Source organism: Amblyomma mixtum, chromosome 5 (assembly GCF_055824585.1).
Source record: "Amblyomma mixtum isolate Tamu chromosome 5, ASM5582458v1, whole genome shotgun sequence".
Taxonomy (NCBI): Eukaryota; Metazoa; Arthropoda; class Arachnida; order Ixodida; family Ixodidae; genus Amblyomma; species Amblyomma mixtum.
The window spans coordinates 86378722-86388092 of NC_143016.1; the positions used below are offsets into that span (position 1 = coordinate 86378722).

A 9371-nucleotide genomic window follows, 5' to 3' on the forward strand; every position below is an offset into this window, starting at 1 on the left:
AGCCTCAGCTCGACGCAATCAATCATCACCTCTGAGATGTATGTATAAAATTGTACATCTCGGAGTCTATGTAGTAACTTCATAAGTATTTGTACAATTTTCCCCAGAGGGAGCGCGCGTCGACTGCTTCATTGCATGGGATTTGCATAGCACGCATGTTGTCATGTGTTCATGAAATCGTGCCCACACATTCGCCGTTCACAAAATGCTCCTAGTCCTGTGATCAATGAAATTTTCTCAGCAAAAAAAATGACAATAATGAAATGAGGATAACGTGCTATTGTTTTTTGGAACATATAAAAGCCCGCAATTTCAAGGCGGTTCTCGCCGGGGGTTGTGGCGTGCCCCTGTAATCCAGCTACTTGGAGGCCGGCGCTAGAGGACGGGTTGAGGCTGGGAGCCCTTCCCCGTGTTGACCCATGTTGATCGGGTGTCCGCGCTAAGCTGGGCGTCGATATGGCGACCCCAGGGGAACCCGGTGGTGGCCAGGTCGCCTAAGGAGGAGCGAACCGGCCCAGGGCGGAAACGCAGCAGGCAAAAGCTCCCGCGCTCTGCAGTAGTGGGACAGCACCTGTGAATGGGCGGCATGGGGTAGCCCGGTCAATAGACTCGGACCTAGCGCCTTTTTTTTTAATGCAAGTTATCCCTGAAAGGTCTACTGCTTTCTTTTTTTTCTTTTCGGAACTCTGCTAGGAGCCCACGTTCTAAGCAGAGCGATCGATACCCCGCTCTGCGGGGTTTATGTCGTGTGTGAACTCTTCGGCGTCGCCTTCAAGCCGCGTCCGGTCATCCAGTAGACATAGCTCACCGGGAAGTTGTACTGCAGAGGTCTATTGCTAAACGAGCCGCTGAAACCGAGGAGCAACGAGAAGCTAGACTTGTGAAGCAACGAAATTGAGCTTTCGCACTGTATAAGGTTCAGAAGAATTAAACCTCACCAAATTTTTGTGAAAGCAACACTACGCTAGTCGCCGAGCCATTTCGCGGAGCTCTGGAAAGGCCAAGCTGCGCATGCGCGAGGAGCGGGTGACGTCACACGGCACACATCTGGCGCGCCGGGGCCGCCGCCGCGAGCTCTCCATCGTCTCGCCGACAGTCTCCCTCTCTCTCTCTCCTTCTACGATGCGCAGTAGCGATTGCGCATCGCCATCTGCGTGGTTTGTGGAGTATATAAAACTGGCAGTGGCTTAGCTCTGCTATGCCGCCGCTTATCTGTTTTTTTTTTTTTCAGCCAGCGTCCGTTTCGGCGGACGCGGTTGTTGCTGCCACGCGCGTCTTTTCTCTTCTTTCGCTCTTTCCTCTGATCTTTTAACTCTCCTCTGTCTGCACAAGGCAGCGGTGGTGGCTCGGCTCGAGCCAGTAGGCAGGCCCGTGCAATTTTCTTTTCATCCTTCTCTCAGTCGCAACACGCAACACTCTGCTATGCCAGGATATACGTAGCCTAAGGTGAGGACGAAGTGTTCGCACCTGGGCGCACACCTGAACCAGAGGGAAAGCGCATAACTGCCCTCTTGGAACAGTGGACACCTCAACCATGCTTTAAGCTAAGTGGCGGTAGTGACAGGTGTGCGCGGCATGCGTTGGCATTGACAACGTTGTACCAGAAACGCGGCGCTGAAGCCATAGGCCGTCGGCGTTCATTGTGTTCACTGGCGTTGCCGTTGTCAACGTTTTACACTCCGATCATTTTAAGGAACGGAAGGCGAGCGCGCGCGGCGCGGCACGCCAGCTGTGCGTAGTGACGTCACTTGCTCCTAAACCACAGCCAGTTTTTTTTTTACCGGAGACCTCCAATACGGCACCTTTCTTTCACTCCCGCCTTCCTTTCTTCCCTCACGGCCCGGTTGAGGTGTTCGCCGAGAAGTGACGCAGTAACTGAGCCATTTCCGTTCTTCAAATAGCGCTAATTTTCCTTACAATAATGTTCTTTTTTTTTGCGTTTGGCTTCTACCAAAACGTGGTGGAGGCGAAACTCAAAGGCGTCCGTGTGCTGCGCGATGTCAGTGAGGGAGCTATGGAGGAGGAAGTAAAAGTAAGGGTCGTTTAGTGAACGACGCCGGAATAACTTTGACCGTCTGGAAACCTTTAACGTGCTCTGATATCTCACAGCACACCGGCGCCTTTTGTGTTTTGCCTTAATCTAAAAGCTAGCGGCAGAAGGCAGATACGCCGTAGTGGAGGGCTCCATATAAAGCTGTACTGCCAGGACTTCTTTAACGTGCACTGACATCGCGCAGTGCACGGACGTCTCGCATTTCACCGCCCATGTGCTGTGCGATGTCAGTAAGTGTTAAGGAACCCCTGGATATCTGGAGCCCTCAGAGGTCTCTTTCGACCTTCTTTCTGTACCTACTTCTCTTCTCCCACGGCGTGTTTGAGGTGTCCGCCGGGAACTGAGACAGTTACTGTGACCTTCCTCTCTTTCAAACGAATTTAATTTAAACCGCGTTTGGGCTCCAGGTCACCAAGGCGTCCACGGAAATGAGGCAGCCGACGCCGCCGCCCGCGCGCTCTCTCTCCGGGCATTTCCCACGGGACCCGACGCCGACCAGGACACTGATTTCAATCCGATTTATACTTTTAAAGAAATATGCGAGTATTACAAATACACGCACCAAACTCTTCCCACTCCGTGCAAAGGGCTGGGGAAGGTCAACGAGCGGGTACTCCTGCGCCTGCTCACCAACACGATGTTGTGCCCGGCAACTCTGCAACATTTCGATCCTCAATTCGACGGGCGGTGCTCACACTGTGGGGAGGTGTCTGACACTTACCATATGGTGTGGGCCTGCCAGCAGAACCCATCCCTACCCCCTATCCCAAACCCCACCCGAGAGGACTGGGAGGCGACCCTGTCCGGTTGCTGCACCCTCGAGGCCCAAAGGGCCTTAACGCAGCGCGCCCGGGCTGCGGCAAACGCCAATGGGGTACCTGTCTAGGCATCCCACTTAGTGGTTGTAAGGGCGTGACCCTTCAAGTCACGACCCCCAACACCTCTCCCTATGATTTAATAAATGTTTTCACCACCACTACCTCTGAGATGTGTAAATAAAATTGTGGATCTCGGAGTCTATGTAATAACTTCATAACGTTTTGTACGATTTTGCCCAGGGGGAGCGCGCGTCGACTGCTTCATTGCATGGGATTTGCATAGCACGCATGTTGTCATGTGTTCATGAAATCGTGCCCACACGTTCGCCGTTCACAAAATGCTCGTAGTCCTGGGATCAATGAAATTTTCGCAGCAAAAAAAAATGACAATAATGAAATGAGGATAACGTGCCATTGTTTTTTAGCACATATAAAAGCCCGCAATTTCAAGGCGGTTCTCGCCGGGGGGTTGTGGCGTGCCCCTGTAATCCAGCTACTTGGAGGCCGGCGCTAGAGGACGGGTTGAGGCGGGGAGCCCTTCCCCATGTTGACCCATGTTGATCGGGTGTCCGCGCTGAGCTGGGCGCCGATATGGTGACCCCAGGGGAACCCGGTGGTGGCCAGGTCGCCTGAGGAGGAGCGAACCGGCCCAGGGCGGAAACGCAGCAGGCGAAAGCTCACGCGCTCTGTTGTGTTGTTGTGACTGAGAGCAGGATGAAACTGGCTCCAGCCGTGCCACCACCACTGCCACGTGCAGATAGAGGAGAGTTAAAAGACCACAGGAAAGAGAAAAGACGCGCGTCGTAGCAACAGAGAGAGAAAAAACTTTTATTTAAAAACAGGAAGGTTGCTCGAGCAACTTGGGTGGCACCCCTAGTCCAAGGCGCCACTGGCTTTAGCTGACTGACGGACTTGCTGAACCAACTTAAGTTGCTGATCCAGGGTCTCGCTGGTCAGGGCCACCTCCCACTGCTCATATGTCGGGTTGGATACAGTTAAGTGTTTTGGTTTCGTTGTACATTCCCACGATATGTGGTAGAGCGTAGGGCAAGCTCCACACCAAGGGCATGTATTCTGATATTGAGTGGGGCTAATCTTGTGTAGGATGAACAAGTTAGGGAAAGTGTTGGTCTGAATTTTCCTCCAGTCTATGGCTGCGGAGGAGTCTAGTTTTATGTGAGGGGGTGGGTATTTTCTGCGCTCCAGCCGAATATGTTCTAATCTGTCACCATAGGTGCTAGGCATGGGCGTGGGGTAGGGATGAGGATCCGCCCGGTGGGTTAAATCTCGGGCTAGATCGTTGGCTACCTCATTTCCAGCTAGTCCTTCATGACCAGGTGTCCATGTTAGTCTTTGTGTTAGGCTGAGATTGCCAAGTAGCTGTGTTGCTCTTGAGGGAAGCCTGCCATTAAGAAAGTCTCGACAGGCTTGTTGGGAGTCTGTTATAACGTGGGAGGACTCTCCTCTTTGGTCTTTATGTTTGATGGCGATAGCTATTGCCAGAGCCTCTGCAGAGGAGGGGTTTTCTGCATATATAGAAGCTTGGAGAGCCGGTTTTAGTTGGTGGTCAATCGCAGCGACTGAGAACTTTCCCGGCGTGGGGTAGGCCCCAATGTCTACGTAAACGGCTTTACGGTCGCTTTCTAGGTGTTTCTGAAGTGCCTTTGCTCGCGCTTGTCGTCTGCCTTGCTGATGAGCATGATGCATGTGACGTGGGATTGGACTAACGGTGATCTTTTCTCGGGTTTGGAGTGGAAGAGAGGTTTTACTGCCTCTTGTCTCCAGCCCCGGCCATGTCCCTAATTTAGTCAGGATCGTCCTTCCCGCATTGGTTTTTAGAAGGCGTTCTTTTTGGCTTTCCAAGAGGGCTTCTTGGAGCTCGGTAAAAGTGTTGTGCAGACCAAGCTCTAGGAGCTCTAGGAGCCACCAAACAACTTTAAAAAAAGGAACAAAAAGAAAACAAAAAACAAAAAAGAAAAAACAAAGACGGCTGAGCATGGTGGCGGTTGCCACCGCCCCGTTTCAAAGGGGGCGCTCCTATCCATCCATCCATCCATACGTCACGGAGGAAAAGCTGCTGAGAAAATCGAGTGCCGCCAAGCAATACCTCGCGCAAAAAGACCGCGCAATATGCAACTCATTCTTGGCTTAACCAAGCTAAGCCTGGGCATCTTTCTTTTTCTTGAAACCTATAGTCTAGGTTTGGCTCCCTTCCTTCGCTCACTCTGTATCTGTCTATGCTTGGCGCTCTCGTTAGTTTCTGACTGCAGTCTAAGCTACACAGCATTGAAACATTGAACTAATTTTCGGGCTCTTTACTTTTCCTCGTAGGTACAGGAATATGTAAAGGTAATACACGTCGGTACGCATATGTATGTACAGTCGGGGCCAAGAGTCTGTCCCCGCCCTGCTAGTTCCGAACCCTTGAGCCCGCATACATCGCGGCACAGTTCAAAACCTGGAGGGTGGTTCAGAGACTTTTAACCCCGACTGTGCACACCAGGCCCCGTCTATGGCTTCATTGCTCGTACCCCGCATTCTACACGAGAACCGAAAAGCCGGATTGGTTGAGAGGAGTGTGACGTCAGAAGTAGAGCTGTGGTATGAAAAGTGATTAAAACATTAGAAAACTGGGGATTAGAAGGTCGCAACATGACGCAAACGTCATAGGTTTATGGTTTATGGGGGTGTCACGTCACAAACCGACTGAGGCTATGAGGGACGGCGTAGTGAAGGCCTCCGGGAATTTCGACCATCTGAGGCTCTTTAATGTGCACTGACATCGCACAGTACGCGGGCCTCTGAAATTTGGCCTCCATCGAAATTCGACCGCCGTGGCTAGGATCGAACCCGCGTCTTTCGGGTCAGCAGCCGAGCGCCATTACCACTGAGCCACCGCGGCGGCCTAAACGTAATTGGGAAGTTTAGCTATCTATATAAAGTAAATAATTTGGAGTGAGGCGAAAAATTGGGGGTAATTGGAGAAGCTTTTTGATTGGGGGGTTTCATCCGACAACATTGGTGTGGTGTTCGAAAGTCTGTAATTAGTCGGGAGACGAATCCCTGAACCTTGGGTTGCGAGTTAAACATGCGCCTATGCCGCTCAAGTATTCTGCGCCGAACGAACTGGCAGCAAGCCGCAAGCTTCGTGGTGAACGCGCCTTGGATGTGCGCTGCGTTGTTCGCCGCTCACCGCGTGATTCCTGCGTCCTCGCACGGTGGTGGTGGTGGTGAAAACTTTTATTTGGTGAAAGAATTTGAGAGCCATAGAGTGGCCCCGCTACATGGTCGGCGTCCCTAGCCCGGGACACCGCATGACGAGGCCCCGTCTCTCGCCCGTTTCACCAGAGCCCTTTCGGACTCAAGCGAGGAGCAGTTGAGGAGGGCAGTCTCCCATGCCTCTCTGGAAGGGGTAGGGGAAGGGGGGATGTGATGATTTTGAGTACATGCTCACACCATGTAGATATCACAGGTCTCCCCACAGTGCGGGCATCGCACATCCGTGTTAGGATCGTAATGTTTTATGATTGCAGGACAGAGTAGAGTACCTGTCTGCAGGGACCTTAAAGTTCGCTCCTCCGTCTTACTTAGCCCCTTTGCAGGGGCCGGGAAAAGGCGGTGGTTGTCGCTATAATGCGTTATTATTTCCCTGAATTGCAGCAGCGACTGGTTAGTCTCCGAGCCAGAAGAGCTGGGTTGAGGAGCACGGTGAGTAAGCGCTCGGGCAGCCGCGTCAGCGGCCTCATTACCTCGTAAGCCCTGGTGGCCAGGAGCCCATATGATTCTTTTGGGTGTTGGATCAGTGGCAGTTCGTCTTAGAATACAAGCAGCTAAGGGGGAGATCTCCCCTGCCAAGTAATGATCACGTGCTTTTCGGGAGTCAGTGATTATGATTCTCGAATTGGCGTGGGCGGCAGCAAGCGCTATCGCTACTTCCTCGGCTCGCATTGAATTCGGGGCTCGAAAGGAGAGTCCATTAACGTGCATCTCCTGGTGAACGACAGCGGCCGTGTAAAATCCCGTGGGCGAAGGCCCTGCTACGTCTACATAATATACACCGGGTCGGGAGCCGTGTTGTCTCTCAAGAGCCCGAGCCCGCGCTTGTAGTCTGTTTTCATGCATGTCGGTGTCCATGTTACGGGGGAGCGGGGAGACCCAGAGCATATGGCGCCACAGTACTGGGATACGCTCCGCCTCCTCTGGAGTGCAGTCGTGTTGGATATGTAACCGGTTTAGCAGGCGGCGCCCAGGAGCCATCTGCATGAGCCGCGTGTATTGGTTCACGAGGTGGGCCTCCCGCAGCTCCTGGTAGGAGTTTAGCACCCCCAATGCCTTGAGTTTGGCATTAGAGGTAGCCACCGGGAGATCCAGGGCTCGCTTAGTTGCCTTGCGAATGATAGCGTCTATTCGCGCCTCGTCTTGCTTAGTAGTGCGGAGATATATGGCCCGGCCGGGCCCTTCCGGCTCGCCCCATCGACCTCTCACTGTAAATAGAAATTAAAGTTTTCCTCCTCCTCCTCCCACTGCGCCCGAACGAGACGAGCGGGAGGCGTTGCCGTAGCACGATATCTGTAGGGCAGTGGCGTACGTACATTGCGAGTAGGAGGAGGAGGGAGTGGTTTTAGTGGGCGCCGCCTGATTCTCCAGGACCAACGAGCCCTGGTCACAAGACCCCGGGCCGCCGCGGAGGCCACAGGGGTCCCGGACTAGGGATCCCTCCTAGTGATTGTGAGGGCCGGGCCCTTCAGGCACGCCACCACCGCTTGATGGCGCTACATGCGCGCCAAGCGAAGAGGAAAAATAACGGAAACGGACTTTGCTACTTGCTTAGCTGCGACTTCTGTAATTTTCATGCTCATAATTACCAATGTACACCACAGTACATGTCTCTAAAGCACTTTTGTAAGACAACACCGTATTTACTAGACGTACGTGCCTTTGTTCATTCCAAACCATAGAGCTGGCGTGGCGGAGTGGTTAGCGTGCTCGTATCACACTCCGGAGGCCCTGATTTGATTCCCCAACTCGACCAATTTCCTACTCGGTTCTATTGATTAATGCTTGTGGGATTTTTCGCTCTCTGCCAACGCGCCGACGCGGGCCCTTAACGCTATCGCGTTAAAAGACGCGCGTGGCAACAACCGCGTCCGCCGAAGCGACGACACCGGGTGTAACAGATACCCCAAGCTCAAATCCCTGTCAGCACCGCTGTTGTTGTTGTTGTTGCGACTGAGAGAAGAATGAAAAGGCAAGTGCACGGGCCTGCCAACTGGCTCCAGCCGAGCCACCACCGCTGCCACGTGCAGACAGATGAGAGTTAAAAGATCAGAGGAAAGAAGCTGCCGCGGAGGCGATCTTTATACCTCAGAAAACCTTTATTTAGTAGTAGTAGTAGTAGTAGAAAACTTTTATTGAGATCTTTTAAGAGATTCGCGGATTCGAAGCCTCCGTCGTCTTTCGTGGCGCCGGCGACTTGAGGCTTCTCTTCAGCAAGGTTGGGCCCCTAGTCCAGGGCTCCACTGAGTCGCGCTGCATCAGTAGCGTGCCGCACTAAGGCCCTTTGGGCCGCGAGCTCGCTGCTGGTGAGCCGGCTCTCCCATTGCTCCGCACTCGGGAATTCGTGTTGGTGGAATGCTTTATTTCGTTCGCACTCCCATGTGATGTGGTATAGTGTGGGTGTGTCGCCGCACCAGGGGCAGTTTGCTCTGTATTGTGTTGGTGACATCTTGTTATAGATGTACAAGTTGGGGAACGAGTTTGTTTGTAGCCTACGCCAGCCGACTGCTTCCTCCCTCGTGAGGGCTTTGTGTGGTGGTGGGTACTTGAATCTAGTCCCCCTGTAGTTGTAATGTCTCTGTGTATCCCCCCTCGCATGCTAGTAGCTGAAGCTCCAGAACATCTGACATGCCTGCTCGGTATGTAAGCCCTCGAGCTAGGCTGTCTGCTCTTTCGTTCCCCGCTACGCCTGCGTGGCCTGGGACCCAGATTATGTGTTGTATGGGTGTCTTCTCAGCAGAGGCTGCTGCCCCACTGATTATCCTGAGGGCCATGCCGCTAATTCTGCCCTTCGTATAGTTTTTACACGTGTCTTTCGAGTCTGTTAAGATGTTTAGGGATCGGCCTTTCCTATAGCCTTCTGCTACCGCCAGCGCGACGGCAATTTCCTCGGCCTCCGTTATGCCCACGACCTCCACTGAGGCGCATGTGGCCATGTCTCCTGTGCTATTAACTACCACCGTAGCGGCTAAGCGCTTCCCTGCATGTACGTACATGGAGGCGTCCGTATAGACTGTGTTCTCTGATCGGCCTAGCCTCCTTTCTATCTGCTCGGCCCTTGCTTTTCGTCTGTCCTCGTGTAGGTTAGGATCCATGTTTTTAGGCAGGGGTCCTACATTAAAGGTCTTTCTAAGGTCGTCCGGTACGTCCGCGTATCTGTCTACCAGTCCGCACGTGTTCCGACCCAACCTTCTCAGGAGCGCCCTTCCCGTAGAGGAGCCTCT

At 53.1% G+C, this 9371-nt stretch overlaps 2 non-coding genes across 2 annotated transcripts; both read left to right on the forward strand.

The window, feature by feature from the left end:
- Positions 1–326: 326 nt before the first annotated feature.
- Positions 327–625, forward strand: LOC149342889 (signal recognition particle RNA). The gene has a single exon (XR_016283364.1).
- A 2706-nt stretch (positions 626–3331) lies between these two features.
- LOC149342890 (signal recognition particle RNA) lies at positions 3332–3630 on the forward strand. The gene has a single exon (XR_016283367.1).
- The last annotated feature ends 5741 nt before the right edge of the window (positions 3631–9371 follow it).